General features: G+C 42.0%; 2 protein-coding genes across 4 annotated transcripts in view; one reads left to right on the plus strand and one right to left on the minus strand.

Annotated features, from left to right (window-relative positions):
• The window catches only part of PJA1 (praja ring finger ubiquitin ligase 1), a 1,335,831-nt gene that overhangs the window by 1,286,286 nt on the left and 27,346 nt on the right, over positions 1 to 22,199 (minus strand). The window contains exon 1 of one of the 2 annotated variants that reach the window (XM_050776233.1): positions 4 to 7. The exons of the other annotated variant lie outside the window; for it this stretch is intronic. The gene's annotated coding sequence lies outside the window, so the exon portion shown is untranslated. Of the gene's footprint in view, positions 1 to 3; positions 8 to 22,199 lie in introns of those variants that run through there. 2 annotated transcript variants of the gene reach the window in all.
• Positions 1 to 22,199, plus strand: part of OTUD6A (OTU deubiquitinase 6A) — a 229,278-nt gene that overhangs the window by 135,126 nt on the left and 71,953 nt on the right. The window contains exon 2 of one of the 2 annotated variants that reach the window (XM_050776255.1): positions 603 to 685. The exons of the other annotated variant lie outside the window; for it this stretch is intronic. The gene's annotated coding sequence lies outside the window, so the exon portion shown is untranslated. Of the gene's footprint in view, positions 1 to 602; positions 686 to 22,199 lie in introns of those variants that run through there. 2 annotated transcript variants of the gene reach the window in all.

The following is a 22,199-nucleotide window of genomic DNA, read 5'->3' on the forward strand; positions in this document are numbered from 1 at the left end:
CTACCCCCAAGCCATGAGGGATCCAAGTAGAGCCACAGAAAAAGAATTCCAGGAAAGGGAAAGATTGTAAGGATGAGAGAGGAGACCATCCAAACCAGAAATTATTTAATAAATCAGAGTTCTAGCAATAGAGTCGTCTCCCAAGTGGCTGAGGCAGGCTTAGGGGAAAGAACCAGAGGGGCAGGGGAGGACTGGGGAGGGCTGGACCTGCACTGTAGCTGCCTAGTCAAAGCAGACGGGATTCCCTCAGTTGTGATAGAGTTCTAGATTGGCGATGCAGTTACATTGTTTCTTCTTTGAAAATAAAGTTCTAGACATATAAAACAGGATACCACTATTTCCTGATTATTCTGTGGTTTGCTATTGGGCTTCCCTCAAACCTGAGATTTTTCCTTCTAACCAGAAAGTTGCTCTATGGAGAGCCACTTTCCTCTTCTTTATTTACCCTTCATACTTTCCCTGACAGAAAAGGTGGGGGAGTGGAACCATAGCTGCTGCACAGTGTAGGAGACAGGAGCAGAAACATGGGAACTGGCGCCGGGCGCGGTGGCTCACGCCTGTAATCCCAGCACTTTGGGAGGCCGAGGCGGGCGGATCACAAGGTCAGGAGATCGAGACCACGGTGAAACCCCGTCTCTACTAAAAATACAAAAAATTAGCCGGGCGCGGTTGTGGGCGCCTGTAGCCCAGCTACTTGGAGGCTGAGGCAGGAGAATGGCGTGAACCCGGGAGGCGGAGCTTGCAGTGAGCCGAGATCACGCCACTGCACTCCAGCCTGGGCGACAGAGCGAGACTCCGTCTCAAAAAAAAAAAAAAAAAAAGAAACATGGGAACTGGCACAGGTACCCGCTGGGTAGCCCACCTCTCCTGATCCCACATAACCACCCTATGTCAGAAGCGAGGGAGCCACAAGACCATGCACCAACTGTAAGTTTGCTTGATGTCAAGTCCCTACTATGTTCCAGGGACCATGACATTGCTTTCATAACCATTGTCTCTTAATACTAAACATAAGCCCAGTGAGATTGAGATTGTCATCACTTCCATTTCACAGTAGCTAAAGCTCCTAGAGGGTTAGTAACTTGCCCAAAGCCACACAACTTTGGATAGAACTAGCATTCAAGCCAAAGTTCTCTCCAATGTACCACTGCATGTCCCCATTCCTCATTTTCTGGAGACCCATTTTTCAGCTTCATTTTCCTAAATGAGGCCCCCCGGCACTCCACCAAAATTAGTTCATAACTGTGGGCAAAAAAGGCACTGATTCTACTCACAATGGTCCTATATTAGGCCCCAGGGAAAATAATTGATTAATTTAAAAAATCTTTCTATGTCAATAGAAAGGAAATGAGAATACAGAGGGCCAATTGATTTTCACCTAGGGTGCCAAGACAATTCAATGTGGGAAAGAATGGTCTTCAACAAACAATGCTGAGAAAACTGGACATCCACATGCAGAAAAATAAAGTTGGACCTTACCTCATATCGTATACAAAAATTAACTCAAACGGATCAAAGACCTAAAGTGAAAGTTAAAACTATTAAACTCATGGAAGAAAACATAGGTGTAAAGCTTCATAATCTTGGATTAGGCAATGACTTCTTAGATATGACATCAAAAGCACAAACAACAAAATAAAAAATAGATAAGTTGGACTTCGTTATAATTAAACACTTTTGTGCTTCAAAGGACACCATTAAGAAAGTGAAAAGACAACCCACAGAATGGGAGAAAATATCTACAAATCACGTATCTCATAAGAGTCTAGGAGCCAGAATAGATAAATAATTCTTACAACTCAACAACTGAAAGACAATTCAATTTTTAAAATAAGGAAAAGATTTAAATAGACATTTCTCCAAAGAAGCTATACAAATGAAAAAGTAAGGGTCGGGTGCAATGGCTAACACCTGTAATCCCAGCACTTTGGGATGCCCAGGAGGGAGGATGGCTCGAGCCCAGGAATTTGAGACCAGCCTGGGCAACATAGTGAGACCCTATCTCTACAAAAAATTTAAAAATTAGCCGGGTGTGGTGATGCATGCCTGTATTCCCAGCTACCGGGAGACTGAGGTGGGAGGACTGCTTGAGCCCAGGAGCTCAAGGCTGCAGTGAGCTACAATCGTCACATCACTGCATTCCAGCCTGGGTGACAGGGTGAGACCCTGTCTCTAATAAAACAGAAAAAGAAAAAGTGCTCAAAATCATTAATCATTAGGGAAATGCAAATCAAAACCACTATGACACCATTTTACACTCACTAGGATGACTATAATAAAACAAGATAGACAATAACAAGTATTAGTTAGGATATGGAGAAACTGGAATTCTTCGGCATTGCTGATCGTAAAATGGTGAAGCCACTTTGGAAAACAGTTTGACAGTTCTCAAAGAGTTAAGTGTAGAGTTACCATATGACCCAGCAGTTCTACTTTTAGTTATATACCCTTCAAATTTAAAACATATGGTCACACAAAAACTTCTACATAGATGATCACAGCAGAATTATTCCTAATAGCAAAACAGTGCAAGCAATCCGAAGGTCTACAAGCTGATGAACGGATAAATGTATTGGTGTCTATCCATACAATGGAATATTATTTGGCAGTAAAAAGGAATGCAGTGATGATACATGCTACAAAACAGATGAACCTTGAAAACATTATGGTAAGTGAAAGAAGCCAGACTCAAAAGGTCATATATTGTGTGCTATGAAATGTCCAGAATGAGCAAATACAGAGATAGAAAGAGAGAAGAGAAAGAGAAAGAGAAATTGTGAAGGAAGAAAGGAAAGGAGAATGACATCTAATGGGTAGGGGTTTCTTTTAGGGGTAATGAAATGTTCTGGAATTAGATAATGGTGGTGGTTGCACAACCTTGCAAATATGCTAAAACCACTAAATTGGACACTTTAAAATGGTGAATTTTATGGTATGTGAATTCTATCTCAGTGAAAGAGCAATGTTTAAGAAAACTTAGCCTTTTAATTTAAGGGAAAAAACTGTGAGCTATTTTAAAGTAAAAAATTCACAATAAAAAATTTAAATGCTTTCTATTTTGAAATGATTGTAGATTTACAGGTAGTTGCAAATCTCCCTTGAGCCCTTTATCCAGCTTTCCACAATGGTGACATCATATGTAACTGTAGTACAATGTCAAAACAGTAAATTGACACTGGTACAATACTGTTAAAACTTATTCAGTTTTTACTGTTTTTACACTCACATATGTGTGTTTGTGTGTGTGCGCATGTGTGTCTATGCAATTTGATCCCATAAATAGATTCATGTAACTCCCATGACCATCATGATATAGAACTGTTTTATTACCACAGAGGAACTTCCTCATATTACCCCTGTATAACCACACACCCACACCTTTGTCCCTGTCCCTGGCAATCACTGATCTACTTTCCATCTCTACAGCTTTGTCATTTCAAGGATTATACAAATGGAATCACCGTATGTAATATTTTGAGATTGTCTTTTACCACTAAGCGTAATGCCCTTAAAGAGCTAAGTTACAATGTATCCATAGTTCATTCCTTTATGTTGGCTGGGCAGTACTCTATGTTCTGCACACGCCAGAGTTTGTTTAACCACTCACTCATCGAAAGACATCTGGATTGTTTCCAGTTGTTTGGCTATTACAAGTATCTAAAACTTACACCCTTCCCGATATATAAGAAAAGAAACGTCAAATCAATAAAATATCAAGAAGAGCTGTGATTTAAAATCAAAATACAATATTTTGAATTTTGACTCCATGAACCCATAATGAGCCAGGCACAATTTTGGCAAAAATATTGTCTCTCTTAAGAACATATAAAAGTAGGCAGAGTGAGATATCAAAGAAAGACATTTCATTCTGAGCAAAACGTATTTCCGGTGTAACAACTACAGAAAGAGAACTGGTTGCTGTAACCAGTCCCAGAATTGGGACAAAGGGTATCTGCAGGTTCCAGCACAAAAGCATTGAAGTTTCTGGCAAAGTTAACTGAAATCTTGAAAAGGAAAGCTACTATTTGCAAACAAGTGTCTAATATCAATGGAACAAGACTTTCTTTTATAATCTAATGCTGTCACAAATCCACACTACTGAGAAATACAAATCAAGGCCTGACTATAAAGCAGAGATGGCTGAATTGCTAGATTCTCAAAAGAATTCAGCCATAAAATGTGATTGAAATAGGAGAGCAAGGGATCATTGTAACAGTTGCTATAGAAATTACCTTGTTCGAAGTATTTACCACGTGTCATTACACACCTCATTGACAACAAAAACTTTCCAGAGAGATGACCCTATTATAAAATACACCTGGAGGGCCCTGAGAGTAATAAAGAATTCCTGTGTTTACTTGAGGAATATTTAGTAGAAAAATATGACATCTTCATTCCAAACTTCGAGGACTTGTATTTCTTTCTTTTTTATTTTACTTGAGATTTAATATACAGACCATATGATATGGTTTGGCTGCGTTCCCACCCAAATCTCATCTTGAATTGTAGTTACCATAACCCCCACGTGTTGTGGGAGAGACCCAGTGGGAGGTAATTTAATCATGGAGGCAATTACCCTCATGCTGTTCTTGCAACAGTGAGTGAGTTCTCACGAGATCTGATGGTTTTATAAGGGACTTCTTCCCCTTTTTGTTGGGCACTTCTTTCTCCTGCCACCATGTGAAGAAGGATGTATTTGCTTCCCCTTCTGCCATGATCGTAAGTTTCCTGAGGCCTCCCAGCCATGCTGAACTGTGAGTCAATTAAACCTCTCCTTTATAAATTACCCAGTCTCAGGTATGTCTTTATTAGCAGCATGAGAATGAACTAATACAGCAAATTGGCTCCACAGAGAGTGGGGTGCAGCTGTAAAGATACTCAAAAATGTGGAAGTGATTTTGGAACTGGGTAACAGCCAGAAGTTGGAACAGTTTGGAGGTCTTAGAAGAAGACAGGAAAAGGTGGAAAAGTTTGGAACTTCCTAGAGACTTAGAGAGCTCAGAAGACAGGAAGATATGGGGAAATTTGGAACTTCCTAGACACTTATTGAACGGCTTTGACCAAAATGCTGATAGTGATACAAACAATGAAGTCCAGGTTAAGGTAGTCTCAGATGGAAATGAGGAACTTGTTGGGAACTGTAGTAAAGGTGATTCTTGCTATGCTTTAGCAAAGAGACTGGTGGCATTTTGTGTCTGCCCCAGAGATCTGAGGAACTTTGAACTTGAGAGAGATGATTTGGGGTATCTGGCAGAAGAAATTTCTAAGTGGCAAAGTGTTCAAAAGGAAACAGAGCATAAAGGTTTGAAAAATTTGCAGCCTGACAATGTGACTGAAAAGAAAAAAAAATTTTCTGAGGAGAAACTCAAGCCGGCTGCAGAAATTTGCATAAGTAACAGGGAGCCAAATATTAATCACCAAGACAATGGGGAAAATGTCTCCAAGGCATGTCAGAAACCTTAGCGGCAGCCCCTCCCATCACAGGCCTGGAGGCCTAGGAGGAAAAGAAGGTTAAGTGGTCTGGGCTCAGGCCCCACCTGCTGTGTGCAGTCTAAGAACTTGGTGCCTGGTGTCCCAGCTGCTCCAGTTATGGCTAAAAGGGGCCAGGGTACAGCTGGGGCTGTGCTTCAGAGTGTGCAAGCTCCAAGCTTTGGCAGCTTCCACGTGGTGTTGGGCCTGTGGGTGCACAGAAGTCAAGAATCAAGGTTTGGGAACCTCCACCTAGATTGCAGAGGATGTATGGAAATGCCTATATGTCCAGGCAGAAGTTTGCTGAAGGGACAGAGCCCTCATGGGGAGCCTCAGCTAGGGCAGTGCAGAAGAGAAATGTGGGGTTGAAGCCCCAACACAGAGTCCCCACTGGAGCACTGCCTAGTGGAGCTGTGAGAAGAGGGCCACCATCCTCCAGACCACAGAATGGTCCATCCACAGCTTGCACCATGCACCTGGAAAAGCCACAGACATTCAATGCCAGCCTGTGAAAGAAGCCAGGAGAGGAGTTGTACCCTGCAAATCCACAGGGGCAGGGCTGCCCAAGACCATGGGAGCCCACCTCCCAAGTCAGTGTGACCTGGATGTGAGACATGGCATCAAAAGAGATCATTTTGGAACTTTAAGGTTTAATAACTGCCTAATTGGATTTAGTACTTGCATGGAGTCGGTGGCCCCTTTGTTTTGTCCAATTTCTCCCATTTGGCACAGGTGTATTTGCCCAATACCTGTACCCCCATTGTATCTAGGCAGTAACTAACTTGTTTTTGATTTTACAGGCTCATAGGCAGAAGAGACTTGCCTTGTCTCAGATGGGACTTTGGACTTAGACTTTTTTTTTTTTTTTGAGACGGAGTCTCGCTCTGTCGCCCAGGCTGGAGTGCAGTGGCCAGATCTCAGCTCACTGCAAGCTCCGCCTCCCGGGTGCCCGCCATTCTCCTGCCTCAGCCTCCCGAGTAGCTGGGACCACAGGCGCCGCCACCTCGCCCGGCTAATTTTTTGTGTTTTTAGTAGAGACAGGGTTTCGCTGTGTTAGCCAGGATGGTCTCGATCTCCTGACCTTGTGATCCACCCGTCTCGGCCTCCCAAAGTGCTGGGATTACAGGCTTGAGCCACCGCGCCCGGCCGGACTTAGACTTTTGAGTTAATGCTGGAATGAGTTAAGACTTTGGAATGGCCAGGTGCAGTGGCTCACCCCTGTAAAGTCAGCACTTTGGGAGGCCAAGGCAGCTGGATCATCTGAGGTCAGGAGTTCGAGACCAGCCTGGCCAACATGGTAAAATCCATGTCTACTAAAAATACAAAAATTAGCCAGTTGTGGTAGTGGGTGCCTGTAATCCCAGCTACTCAGGAGGCTAGAGGCACGAGAATCACTTGAACTCAGGAGATAGAGGTTGCAGTAAGCCAAAATCACACCATTGTACTCCAGCCTGGATGACAGAGTGAGACTCTGTCTCAAAAAAAAAAAAAAAGAATTTGGGGAACTGTTGGAAGGGCATGATTGTGTTTTGAAATGTGAGGACATGAGATTTGGGAGGGGCCGGGGCAGAATGATGGTTTGACTGTGTTCTTACCCAAATCTCATCTTGAATTATAGTTCCCATAATCCCCATGTGTCATGGAAGGGACCTGGTGAGAGGTTTTTTTCTTTTTTTTTTTTTTTTTTTTTGAGACAGAGTCCTGCTCCGTCTCCCAGGCTGGAGTGCAGTCTTATGCAATCTTGGCTTACTGCAACCTCCACCTCCTGGGCTCAAACCATTCTCCTGCCTCAGCCTCCTGAGTAGCTGGGATTACAAGCACCTGCCACCATGCCCGGCTAATTTTTGTATTTTTAGTAGAGACAGGGTTTCACCAGGTTGGCCAGACTGGCCTTGAACTCCTGACCTCAGGCGATCCATCTGCCTAGGCCTCCCAAAGTGCTAGGATTACAGGCATGAGCCACTGTGCCTGGCCGAGAGGTAATTTAATCATGGGGGTGGTTACCCTCATGCTGTTCTTGTGATAGTGAGTGAGTTCTCATGAGATCTGATGATTTTATAAGGGGGCTTTTCCCCTCTTCACTCATTCTTCTCCTTCCTGCTGCCATGTCAAGAAGGATGTGTTTGCTTCCTCTTCCACCATGATTGTAAGTTCCCTGAGGCTTCCCAAGTCATGCTGAACTGTGAGTTAATTAAACCCTTTTCCTTTATAAACTACCCAGTCTCAGGTATGTCTTTATTAGCAGTATGAGAACAGACTAATACACTATATAATTCATTCTTTTAAAGTGTACAAATTTAGTTTTTCATATGTTCACAATGGATGTCTATTTTAAGGCATCTGAGATAGTCCACTCCCTGAGAAAAAATAATCCTCCAAAGGAAGCATTTCTCTTTTTTTAGGCTAGTCAATCCAAAAGAAGCATTTATGATATAACATTTCTATTGAGTGTTTGGTTTTACATAGGTAACAAGAGTTTTTAAAATAATATATTTGGATTTTCTTTTCATTTATTTTCATGATCAATTTTGGTATTTTTACAGTGTGAGATGAGTCTTCAGGAACAAATTACAATGTATTATTATATTGTGCCAATAGAATTTGAGTTTACCTTATGATAGCCTAATGTCTGAACTTGGCCCAGGAACCACTAAGCTATAAGTTATTCGCAAACAATATGGTTGTTTACTTTAAAAACTCAAGAGATGAAGCTGGGAAATTGTTAGAATTGATAAGAGAGTTCAGCTAAATACAAAACAATATACACAAAAATAAACTTTTCCTATATACCAAAAACAACCAGATTAGAAAACACAATGGGAGAAAGAGCTACAAACATTAATGAGATAGTAAAGGAATGTGGGAATAAACGGAGAGATTTACCATGTTCCTGGATGAGACAATTCAATGTTGTGAAGCTATTATTTCCAGATTATATTGAATGTTTAATGTACATAAAATACTAACAGGGTTTTGTCTGAAATGTAAGAAATTTATTCTAAAATTCATCTGAAAGAATAAAGTCGAAATAACATATATATATATATGTCTGTGTGTACACACACACACAGACACACACACACGCACACACACACACACTGAATATAGGATAAAGGAAGCCTCACAAATAAACAAGGAAGAGGTGGATTGTTCGATAAGTGCTGCTACAGGGAAAGTAAGCTATTATTTGGAGAAAAGAACTAAAATGTCATGCCGTATACCTAAGTGTATTGTAATTAAAGAGTTTCATTTAAATCATTAAACCATAAAAATAATAGAAAAAACTGAAGGGACTCCCAGAAGATGGGCTCAGGATTTAGAGTCCCTCTGCTTGCAGTTCTTTTGTGTCTGTTCCCTTAAGAGAAAACAGTGGGGCCCTCCTCAGAGCCTACAAAGGTTTTTCCTTGGCCCTGGTGCTTTCTAGGCAGAAGCAAGACTCCAACCCAATGGCACAACACTATTATCTTCGTGTGCAGCAAAATCGGTGGTCAAGGTCCCTTAGCATTCGTGGAGCTGAAAAGAATTGAATGGGGCCTCTGCTCAGGCACCCCTCAGGTGCCACAGGCCCAAGCTCACTTCTATCCTGTCGCCACATAACAAGAAAGTATCAAGAGGGACAAGGGAGAGAGGTTGGATGTAAAGTCGATAGGGGAACGGTTCCTTGTTGAGGGAAGGAAACAGACCTTCAGACTCACTGCTGCTACCAGGTCCAAGACTGTCACAGGGAACCCACTCTTTTCAGGCCTCCACAGCATAAACCACCACAGTCTCAAGGCATGATGTCTGAGGAAGAACTAAAAACATTCAGAGCCCACATGCTGGCTCCCAAGACCTGGTGGCACTTTTTCTCAACAACCAGTTTTCCTGTTTTCGCCAGTAACTGGAAGAAAACAGAGCTTAGGGATGGCCTTGGACAGGGAACTGGTGAGTCAGAAAACAGAGCAGTCATGCTGATAGCTGGAGGAGGGCTCCACCCCCTTTACAAACCAACTGCCTGGCGGTGAGCCAGGTAACACAGCCCAAAAGCATCTGTGCAAACAAGTCCTCCCTGAAGACAAGCAGAGTCTGGGAGATGCCTCACTCTTATCTCCGAGGTCTCTCACACCATATGACATATACAGGTCATTATAGCACATGGTGTTCGTAGAGGATTAGCAGTTCAGCAAATGTGTCAACCTGACAAATCACTCAGTGCTTTCAAGTCATCACTACCCTGTTCTTTGGTTATTTTAACAAATGCTTATGGAGTTCCTATTATGTGGCAAGAACTGTTCTATTAGGTTGGTGCAACCTAATAGAATTACTTTTGCACTAAGGCCGGACGCGGTGGCTCACGCCTGTACCAGCACTTTGGGAGGCTGAGGCGGGCAGATCACAAGGTCAGGAGTTCGAGACCAGCCTGGCCAATATGGTGAAACCCTGTCTTTACTAAAAATACAAAAATTAGCCAGACATGGTGGCGCGTGCCTGTAGTCCCAGCTACTCGGGAGGCTGAGGCAGAAGAATCGCTTGAACCAGGGAGGTGGATGTTGCAGTGAGCCAAGATCGCACCACTGCATGCCAGCCTGGGTGATAGAGCAAGACTCTGTCTCAAAAAAAAAAAAGAAAACAGAATTACTTTTGCACCAACCTAACAGATGCTGGGATTGCAGCACTGAATAAAACAAAGACTCTGCCCTCAGAAAGTTTGTATTCTAGTTTAGGGAAGCAGACAATCAATCAAGTAAGCAAGCCACACCATTAGGTAGTGACAAGTACCATGAAGAAAAATCAAGGGCTCAGCGGGAGTCCGACTTTAGCTGGGGTGCTGACAGAGACCCTTCCTGGAAATTTGTTATTTGGATAGAGATCTGAATGAAGTGAGGCAACCAGCTGCCACTGGGGGAAGAACAGTCCAAGCAAAGGGACCAGTAAGGACAAAAACACTGAGAAGGAATCTACTTGGCATGTTTAGGGAACAGCAAGATGGCCTGGTAACTGGCCGGGGTGAAATGAACAGGGGGAGAATGGAAGATGAGGTGAGAGAGGTGATAGGGACTAGATCAAGTAGGACCTCAAGGATCAAGGTGTTGACTTTGGATATTTTTTCTAAGTGAGAAGAGGAATTGTTGGAGGAGTTAAAATGTTTTACTATGGAAGTTTCTAAACAGATACGAAAGTAGAGAGAATAGTATGATGAACCTCCATAAATTCATCACCTAGATTCAACAATTATCAAGATAATGCCACTTTCTTCATCTATCTCAATTTTTCCATTTTTGCTGAAGTATTTTAAAGCAAATTTCACCCTTACATATGTCACATCTGAAAAATATGAATACTTTCTTACATAAAAATAAAGCCATTATCACAACTAACAAAATTAATTCTTTGGTATCATCTAATGCTCAGTCCATAGTCAAATTTCCCTCATTGCCTTAAAAATTGTTTCCAGTTGGTTTATGATGTCCCATAAATTACTTTCATCTAAAGCAGTCCTTCATCTCCTGTCCCTCACTTTTTTCATACAACTGACTTATTTTTAAGAAAAGGGGTCTCACTGTGTTGCCCAGGATGTAGTGCAGTGGTTATTAATAGGCACGATCCCACTACTGATCAGCACTGGAGTTTTGACCTGCTCCATTTCCAACCTGGCTCGGTTCACCCCTCCTTAAGCAATCTGGTGGTTCCCTGCTCCCAGGAGGTCACCATATCAATGCCAAACGTGTGCCAAACTTAGTGCAGTTACCCCATTGGCATAGCACACTCCAGCCCAGAGCTCCTGGGCTCAAGCAATCTTCCTGCAGCCTTCCGAGTAGCTGGTACTACAGGTACATGTCTCCAAGCCCGGATCCACTGACTTCTTAAAGAAACTAGATTACCGTCCTGTAAAAAGTCCTGGATTCGGCCGGGCGCGGTGGCTCAAGCCTGTAATCCCAGCACTTTGGGAGGCCGAGACGGGCGGATCACAAGGTCAGGAGATCGAGACCATCCTGGCTAACACGGCGAAACCCCGTCTCTACTAAAAACACAAAAAATTAGCCGGGCGAGGTGGCGGCGCCTGTGGTCCCAGCTACTCCGGAGGCTGAGGCAGGAGAATGGCGGGAACCCGGGAGGCGGAGCTTGCAGTGAGCTGAGATCTGGCCACTGCACTCCAGCCTGGGCGACAGAGCGAGACTCCGTCTCAAAAAAAAAAAAAAAAAAAAAAAAAAAGTCCTGGATTCTGGATTTCTGTTTGCTTCCCTGTGGTATCTTTTAATTTGTTCCTTTATTCCATTTCTTGTAAACTGAAAGTTAGTCCAAGGCTTGTTTAGATTCGGGATTAACTTTAGAGGTAAGAATAAGTATAGGTAGGTCCTTCACATTGGGTTGCCCCACTTTTAGTGACTCTAAGATTGATCAGAAATGCAGGTGGTGACAGCGTGATCTTTTCATTGTGACATTCCACATCAACCTTTCACCTCGTGGTTTTAGCAGCCAATGATCATCATTGACTGACACTATTATTTCATCAGAGGTTGTACAATAATGTTTTTCTATTTCTATCACTCCCTGCACACTTATTAGCTGATATGATACAGTATATTCAGAGACATTCCACTTCCATCTCCACCCCCTCTAACCTGTCCCTTCCCTCTCTCTACAGATAACCATTTTTGTTAATCTGGGGTTTGTTTTCCTTCTAGAGTACTTTTTGCAACAAAAAGCATTTCTAGATCTATTATATATAATAGATATATATTATATCTATTATATGTAATAGATAATAATGTATATAATATGATATATAAAATATATATATATTTATTCCCCCCATCCAGCCCAAAAGGTAGTATTACTATATATGCTGCTCTGTATCTTGCTTTTTTCACTAAAACATATTCTGAAAGTCACTCCACATCAGTGTCTAAAGATTGTCCTCATCATTGGAAGGGTTTTGAGCAGGGAATGGCAAAATCTGGCCTACAGTTTAGAAGCCTTCCTCTAGCTGTCTTGTAGAAAATAGAATTTAAAAGGGCAAACGCCAAAGCAGGGAGGACATTAAGAGGCTATCACAATGGTCTAGGGAGACCTGGTGATGAACCGGCATGGATAATGCAAGTAAGGCCAACACCCCGGGGATGGAGGGGCCCGGGCCCCTAACAACTTCACTGAGCAGAACTGCCACAGTAACGCACATACCTTGTGATGACTGAGAGGAAGAAAGAGATAGATCTTTAACTTATTTAAGCCATATTTTATTTTGGATCTCTGTCACATGCACTGAACCTACATCCCAACTAACAGAAATCATTCTAGTTCTAATATGTTCTTATTGTTACAACTGAGAGTCAAGAAAACTGGCTTCTTGTCTTGACTGGGTTGGTCATGCAACCTTGGGCAAAGAAGAGCTGTGTGGGTATTCCAGGTAGAGGGAACAACATGGGAGAGCTTTCAGAGGCTGTGAAATTTAGCCTTTATCTCCTAAGCAATAGTACCTGAAAGTGACAAGTGCAAAAGGAAATTTCAAAAGATTAAATGGGTAGTGAAGGGAAGAGAAACCAGGGACCAAGAGACCAGAATAGAAATCCGGCCCTAGTCCTTGCTACTACCCAATAGGCAGTCCTTGATGACTCAAGATAACTTATGTCCTCAAAGACTTGCCATGGCTAACCCTACCACTACCTCTCTGACCCCACTTCCTACTCCTTTCTCTACTTGTTGCTCGCCACGCTGGCCCACTTGCTGCCCCTTGAACAAGTTAAGCATGCTCCTGCCTCAAGGACTTTGTACCTGCTATTCTGTCTGTCTGCAGTGACTTTTCCCCTAGAGCCACAGGCCTTCCTTTGCTAACCTATCTAAAATTGCAACCCATTAACCAGCGCCCTTACTCTGATTTATTTTATTTTGCAGAATGTAGCACAGCTTGGTATTATATTGTATTGTATTATATTATATTATATTATATTATATTATATTATATTATATATGTTTGCTGTTGTCTTCTCTCCCTAGAATGTAAGCATCATGAGGACAGAGACTTTGTCTACTTCACTTCTGTAACCCCAGCACTTAAACACTGCATGAAACATAACACGCGATAAATATTTGTTGAACAAATGAATGAGATAGATATAAAATAGATTTCGTTTAAGCCTTTTTACTCGTACTTTTCTTTTTTTTTTTTTTTTTTTTTTTTTTTTTTTTGAGACGGAGTCTCGCTCTGTAGCCCAGGCTGGAGTGCAGTGGCCGGATCTCAGCTCACTGCAAGCTCCGCCTCCCGGGTTCACGCCATTCTCCCGGCCTCAGCCTCCCCAGTAGCTGGGACTACAGGCGCCCGCCACCTCGCCCGGCTAGTTTTTTGTATTTTCTTAGTAGAGACGGGGTTTCACCGTGTTAGCCAGGATGGTCTCGATCTCCTGACCTCGTGATCCACCCGTCTCGGCCTCCCAAAGTGCTGGGATTACAGGCTTGAGCCACCGCGCCCGGCCCTACTCGTACTTTTCTTCAAGGAATCTTAGCTAGAGAAAATGTGAGGTAGCAGTGGTTGGCAGAGGAGGGCTAAGATAGAAGACTTGGTCCTGAGACTAAAAACATCAAGGAAGGAGCTTGAAGAGGAGCCAACAGGCTTAGCCCAGCTCCATTTACAGACTGAGAATCACTCGGGTCAATATTTGTGGAGACTCTTTTCTGTAACTATCGAAACCCGCTATTTTTGCAGCCCTTTCTTTTCCCTAAAGTTATGAATAAATTTTTAAGAAAAATAGACTTTAAATTCAGGAATAACATTCATAGGAAACTATCTTTAAAACCTCAGATGGGGAAGAATTGATTAAACAACACGCAAAAAGTATAAACCTCAAGAGAAAGGATTGATAAATTCAACCACATTAAAATTAAGAACTTGAAAAAAAATCTCTAAAAACGGGAAAAGGGCTGGGCAAAGTAGCTCACGCCTTTAATCCCAACACTTTTGGAGGCTGAGGTGGGCGAATTGCTAGAGTTCAGGAATTTGAGACCAGCCTGGCCAACATGGTGAAACTCCATCTCTACAAAAAACACAAAAATTAGCTGGGCATTGTGGCATGCACCTGTAGTCCCAGCTACTTGGTAGGCTGAGGCACAAGAATTCCTTGAGGCACAAGAATTCCACCCAGGAGGTGGAGGTTGCAGTGAGCTAAAATCGCACCACTGCACTCTAGCCTGGGCCTGGGTGAGAGAGTGAGACTCTCTCTCAAATAAATAAATAAATAAATAAATAAGTGAAAAGACAATCTACCAACTAGGAAAAGGAGAATTCATTCAGCAAATATTATTGAGCACCTACTATGTGCCAAGTGTTGTCAACAGCCCTTCAGATACATCAGTGAACAGATCAAAGCATATTGTTTAGACTTAGGGAGATAATCTCCAGAATTAAAACCAAAATGAGTTAAAATTGTTTACCCTTAGGAAGTGGAGAGAGGGTTAGAGAACTGTTCTTTTTCGTCATAAACCCTCCATACTATTTTATTTTTTATTACTTGAATTTATTACTTTGTTAGAAATTTAAAAGAGAAAACATTGTAACAAAATAAAAGGTACTTTATAAATTTTTTTAAAAATGTCCACTCTCAGAGGAGCATTTTATTTAAAACTATGCCTTTGTTCTCACTTATAGGTGGGAGCCATATGATGAGAACGCATGGACACAAACAGACACTGGGGCCTACTTGTGGGTGGAGGAAGGGAGGAGGGAGAGGATCAGAGAAAATAATGAATGGGTGCTAGGCTTAGTACCTGGGTGATGAAATAATCTGTACAACGAACCCCTGTAACATGAGTTTACCTATAAAACAAACCTGCACATGTACTTCGGAACCTAAAATAAAAGTTTTTTTTTTTTAAACTATGTCTTGATTACTATGAAACAGACACCATTCTAAGTACTTTACACATATTAATTCAATTAATCATCATTATAACATATGAATTAGGTACTCCACAGATGAGAACAAAGAAGCTCAAAGAGGTTAAGGAAGCTGAGGCACAGAGAGGTTAAATTGTGTGAGATCTCACAGTTAGTAAAAAATGGAGCTGGGATTTGAATCCACATGGTCTGGCTCTGGAGGCTATGTCTTCTATACCTCACCGCACATTGGTATGTCAACAGTTCCAGCACCTAACTGACAAAGGATTAATATATGGAACATATCAAGAGCTCCTGAAAATCAATAAGAGAAAAACAACCAATAGAAAAATCAATAAAAACATAAACAAGAATTTTCTGGAAGAAATATTGCTCATAAACATATGAACTGACACACCCAAACTCGTTAGTAATTAAGGAAATGCACATGAAAACCACAGCAAGGTAGCATCTCACACTAAACTGATGGGCAACAATTTTAAAGTTAGTTAAAGCCAAGTGTCACAGAGGATATGGAGCAATGTGAACTCTCACACTCTGGCAAAGGCATATATTGATACAATCACTTTGGAAAACACAATCTAGTAGGCTCTAGTACAAGTGAATACACACAGACCATATGACCCAGCAGTTCCACTCTTAGTTATAGATCCTAGAGAAACTTTTGCACATGAGCACCAGAAGACATAAAATAGAATGTTCTAGAAGCAATGTACATAATAGGAAAAAACAATATAAATGTCCATCAATAAGAACATGGATGAATGAACTGTGGTACATCCATATTCATACAATGGAATACAAAAAACAGAGCTGCTTATGTAAACAAAGATGAGTATCAAAATCATAGTGTTGAGTGAAAACAATCAAGTAACAGAAGAATACTGTGTGTGTGTGTGTGTGTGTGTGTGTGTGTGTGTGTGTGTATAATGTTTCTATGCCAAAAGCAGACAAACCTAAATGTTTTATTGTTTAGGAAGACATACATATGCGATGGAACTGTAAATAGAATCAAGGGAATGATAGACAAACACATCAGTTACTCATGGTAGGGGAGGGTACAGGGGAACGAGAACAGGGAGAGGCACACAGGGGCCTTAGAAACTACTGGCAGCATCTATTTCTTAAGTCAGAGGGCAGACGCACATATATTTGCATATTATTCTTTCAACTCTTTTATATGCATGATATATTTCATAATTAACACAAAAAGGAAAAGATAAAAAATCCCTAGTAGATCTGAAAAGCATTACATATTCTTTTCAGAAACAAGAAGATAGGGAAGGAGCTAGAAGGCCATGCCTGTTTCTGCTAATCCACCCCTTGTTGCACGCCAGATCTCTCGGCTACTGATTGCACTACCAGGACTTCCTCTTGGCACCCAACACTTGGTCTATGCACCTCATACCAGCCCTTCCCCAGTGGTAACAAATTAGCAGCCCTTGGGCTAAATCTGTTTGTAGTTGTGTTTTATGTGGACAGCACAGTTATGGTTGTTTTTAAATTTGAAATGGTTCAGAAAAACAAGACACACATACATACATATATGCATGTACACATGTACATATGCATATATGTACAGAGAGATGAAATAAATATGCACAATATTGTTGAATTTGAGAGGTAGATGATATACAGTTGTTTATTATACTATTCTTTCAACCTTCCTGTATGTTTGAAGCTTTTTCTAAGAAAAGTTGGAGAAACTAAATTTGAAGGCCTTTAGAAGGAACACGCCCTCTCTGGGTCAACCAAGTCCCCACCATTCCCTATTACAACTCTCTGCCTGGTTCCCTCATCTCTGTATCTCCGATCCCTACAGACACTTGAGTTTGCAACCTCTGGCTCAGCTTGTGGGTCTCGACTCCTTCTAGGTCTCCCTGCCTCCTCTCTGTAAACAGGTCACAGCTCTGGGGCATAAAAGATGTTTTTCTCATTCCCAGAGGCTGAATAAACCATACACTAAGTTTAGTTTAGTTTTGAGAACAGGTTAAGGACAATAAAAGTTGAAATTCCCCACTACCCTGCAGTGAAGGGCATCCCTCTCCACCCACAGCCCCAGCAGCTACAGTAACTTTGGCAAGTATGCCATCTCTTAGAAGATAAAGATGAGGCCTTGGAAACGTCAAGCCACACCAGCTACTTCTCCCAGAAGGTAAGATGAAAAATTTTATGATTCCCCCTTTTTTTTTTCAGATGGCATTTCTCTCTTGTTACCCAGGCTGGAGTGCAATGGCGCGATCTCAGCTCACTGCAACCTCCATCTCCAGGTTCAAGTGATTCTCCTGCCTCGGCCTCCCAAGTAGCTGGGATTACAGGTGCCCACCACCATGTCCAGCTAATTTTTTGTATTTTTAGTAGAGATGGGGTTTCACCATATTGGCCAGGCCTGGTCTTGAACTCCTGACCTCAAGTGATCCACCTGCCTCGGCCTCCCAAAGTGCTAGGATTACAGGCACAAGCCCCCACGCCTGGCCCAGTTTTATGATTCTTTATGTCTCCTGTAGTATCTCTGACACCAAAGGTAAAAAGAGTGGGAAACTAAGATCTTCCAGAAACATTAAGGGGCCAATGGGGTTACCTACTTATGAAGGGTATAACGTATGAGATGAATGACTGTTACCCAGTGGGAGCAGGCAGCCATTCCTGGACTTGAGAATGAATGAGAAAGAGTCCCTGGTGGGTGCATAAGCCCCGGAGAGTTTGCAGCCAATAAACCATTGCCCTTCAGACTGACGGGTTCTCAGTCCCTCACAGTTCAGTCATGCTGGAGAAATGGAAGCAGCTTCCCAGATAGCATTTGCCTAGGCACATTCTGTGATGTGACAGATTCTTTCTTTGCACACCATGGTTTTCACTCCTGCAGCTATCACACTGCATTAAATAAATCCTCAATCTTTGCTGCCCCTACCTTGGCTACTTACACACACACACACACACACACACACACACACACACACACCCTACAGCACGAATTCAGCCAATTGTTTGCTCCTGCAGCTATCACACTGCATTAAATAAATCCTTGATCTTTGCTGCCCCTACCTTGGCTATTTACAAACACACACACACACCCTACAGCATGAATTCATCCAATTGTTTTGCACCAAAACATGTTTAAAAGGAAAAGGAAGAAAGCCAGAGGCAGGTAGGGTAACTTGGGTATAAGCTGAGGTTAGCCAGTGACACTGCATGACAGCCTGGCCCAGCATGTCAAAGCAGGTGCGAAAATGGCAAGTCTCCTGTCTGATTGTTCTAATCACCCAGACAGAGAGACCAAGATCACTTGCCCTTTCGATATCCACTAACCTTTGACCTAGGACTAGGCCTGGGTGGTTTCCACTGGCTTTGCCACCTTTTGGAATGGCCTTCCCTCTTGGCTTATTTTTGCCTTGACCTCCCCACTTGCTGACCTTCCAGATCTTAGAACATCAAGTTGCGTCTTGATACCTGGATCCTCATATGACCAAACATTGGCTTAGGAGAATGTTGACACCTCTTCATCCTCTGTGACCTATTTTAGCTATTTGCTGCCCACATCCTATTGTGACAGAAATCACTTGAGAGTTTGAATCTGCTCTGATGAATGCTTACAGGCCAAGGACTGAAGATAAGGGAAAGAAGAATTCTATTACCAAAGCTGTAGCATCAAGAAGATGCCTTCAGCTCTCAGAGTAGAAAGAGAAGGCCAAGGCCAGATAACTAGCTGCTAAGTTGTGATCCAGGGGCAAGACAGTACTTTACATGTGTAGTGCTCCAGAGAGAAATTCCAACTGGAAAAACCTGAATCAATAAAGATAGATAGGTAGGTAGGTAGGTAGGTAGGTAGGTAGGTAGATAGATAGATAGATAGATAGATAGACAGACAGATACACAGATACATGGATACATAGATAGAAAAGAAGGACATATAGGATAGATAGAAAAGAAGGACATTCATAAAACAATGAAAGTATGTCATCAGTCAAGGATTATTATTACTACAATTTCTTGATGTCATATTAAGAAAACAAAAACAAAAGGAAAGGATCATGTCCTTACTAACAACCAGTTCTCCACATTCCCAGGTTTTCTTTTAGCTATTACTTTTTAAAAAAATATGTAATTCAGGCAAGGTGGCCAGGACCACCCAGATACCAAGAAAATCCCTGGATGCCCCAGACACTCTGGCCTAGGAAGTTGTAAAACACTAATCATTAGTTCAGGTGAGCTGACTGAATGTTTCTCAAAAGGAAAACAAAACAATAGAAAAGCCTAGAAACCAAGACACTGATGAAACACAGATTTCTTACCTAGTTTATCCTGGGTACAGGCTGACCTCAGTGATGGGACTTACAAATCCCATTTTTCCAGGCGTCACCTCAGCCCTGGACTTAGCTTGCATTTAAACATTTCCTCAGTTTAACTGAGGTGAATCCAAACAACAGCCCTGCCAGGTCTAATAGGATACTGGGGGCCTTCATGAAACGCGCTATCTTAGACAATCTTGTGTTGCCGTAACAGAATACTACAGACTGGGTAATTTACAAAGAAAATAAATTTATTTCTTCTAGTTCTGGGGTCTGAGAAGTTCAAACTTAAGGGGCCTGCGTCTAGTGAGGGTCTTCTTACTGCGTCATCCCATGGTAGGAGGCAGAAGAGGAAGAGCGAGAGCGAGAAAGCACCAAACTCGCTTTTATAACGAATTCCCTCTTGTGATAATGAACCCACTCCCATGATAACTAGCCCCTTCCTGTGATAATGACATTAATTATCCCTTAAAGGTCCACCTCTTAACAGCATTGTATTTGGAATTAAGTTTCTAACACATGAACTTTGGGGGACACATTCAGACCACAGCGCTTGCCTCCTGAGTTGTTTGGAGAAGAAAATCAAGCCCTTTGTTCAGACATGGTCATCTCCTTGGAGAGAGAGGCTGATTCTGCTGACCTGGCTGCCTGATGCCTGGAACATACCCAGGTTGATGGAAGCTTTAGAATGCATTTCACAGGCCGGGCACGGTGGCTCACACCTATAATCCCAGCACTTTGGGAGGTCAAGGCTGGTGGATCTGTTGAGGTCAGGAGTTCGAGACCAACCTGGTCAACATGGTGAAAACCCATCTCTACTAAAAATACAAAAATTAGCCGGGTGTGGTGGCACACACCCATGATCCCAGCTACTCAGGAGGCTGAGTCAGGAGAATCGCTTGAACCTGGGAGGCAGAGGTTGCAGTGAGCCAGGATCATGCTATTGCACTCCAGCCTGGGCAATAAGAGTGAGACTCTGTCTCAAAAAAAAAAAAAAAAAATGCATTTCACTTTCTGTACCACACTAACTCCTAGAAAGTGCTGGGGGAGAGGACATAGCAGTGCCACTGAGAAGGCTCCAAGTATGGGAGGGTTTCTGATCAGTGACCTTTCACCTACCATTAAAAGAGCTAAAGATCTGACCAGAGTGCGGAAGAGACAGGTCTAAAAATAAGTGCTTCCTCCATAATAAGAGACTGGTTAAATGAATTACAGCATACCCTTACAATGAAATGCTATGTACGATGTTATAGAAGAAGATTGACATGAAAAATGTCCACGATATACTTTTGGGTGAAAAAGCAGGTTACAAAATGGGACATAGAATATAATCCCATTTTGGTTAATATATATATAATAACTAACATGTATCGAGTTTTTAATATGATCATATATATGAGCAAGGTGCTGATCAAAGTGCTTCACATGAATTATTCTAACTACATGACAACCCTGTGATGTGGGTATTATAATTATTGTTTTACTTATGAGGAAACGGAGGCACTAAGAAATTAAATCATCTGCCATAGTTCACTTAAGTGGCAGAGCTGAGATACAGACTTAGATATGTTGGACTCAAGAACCCGAACTCTTAACAGTGACGCTATACCTATGCTTATACTTATATAGACAAAAAGTCAAGAAAGATAGATACCAGGATGTTAACAGTTAACAGTGGTCATTTCTGGATAGTGAGATTATGAATTACTTTTGTTCCCTTTATACTTTTCTGAGGGCTCTGAAAATTTTATGATTTACATGGATTATTTTCATAATCAGAAATAAAAGGAAATAAATTTCCATTTTGGGAAAAAAGCAAGCAAGCCATTGTTTCCAACCTGGAGGTGCAAACCTCTGAGGAGTGGAAGAGTAACTTAATTATACAAGGATTCCAGAAACCTCTACCTGACCCAAGCCTTGATTAGAATGAATAAATAATATGCTTGCAGCACACTTTTCTTTCAAATGCATATAAATACTGTCATTATGTAATATACACAGTGGCTTTAGTTTGTTACATATTATCATGTGGAGAGCCACGGCATTGTAAACGTTAAAATACTTAGGCGATGGTTGGGATCTAGTGCTAAAAAGAAAAATATATATACAGATCAACTCTCTTAGCTCAAGTGTCTTCTCAACAATTTACTTCCTTTTTTTTCTAGGGGAGGCAGGAGGAAATACAGGAGAAAAACTGAGAATTCACACATTATTAAAAGTTAACCCAGGAGGCTTGCTTCCTGGAGAAGACAATTTACAAGGATGAGAGAGCATGGAGAGGGAGTTGGTGTAGGCCCAGGATATTCTATTCCGGAAAGACAGAGTGCTAATCTCCTTCATATTGTCAGGGGCGAGTCTCCATCCTCAACCACGGGATGTCAACACATCAGTAGGGCAGTGGTGCCGTGAGACCTGAGTGCTAACATTTGCTCTAGGGCCAGGCTGGTTTCCAGTAAACAGGAAGACCTGGAGTGGGAGGGCAAAGTAGGCAGAACTTTTTCTTTTGCCAAAGTGCATCAAAGGTGAGCACCTGCCTTCCTTCCTTTCTCTCATTCTTTCTTCTCCCCTTTTGT

This window comes from Macaca thibetana, chromosome X (genome assembly GCF_024542745.1).
Source record: "Macaca thibetana thibetana isolate TM-01 chromosome X, ASM2454274v1, whole genome shotgun sequence".
Taxonomy (NCBI): Eukaryota; Metazoa; Chordata; class Mammalia; order Primates; family Cercopithecidae; genus Macaca; species Macaca thibetana.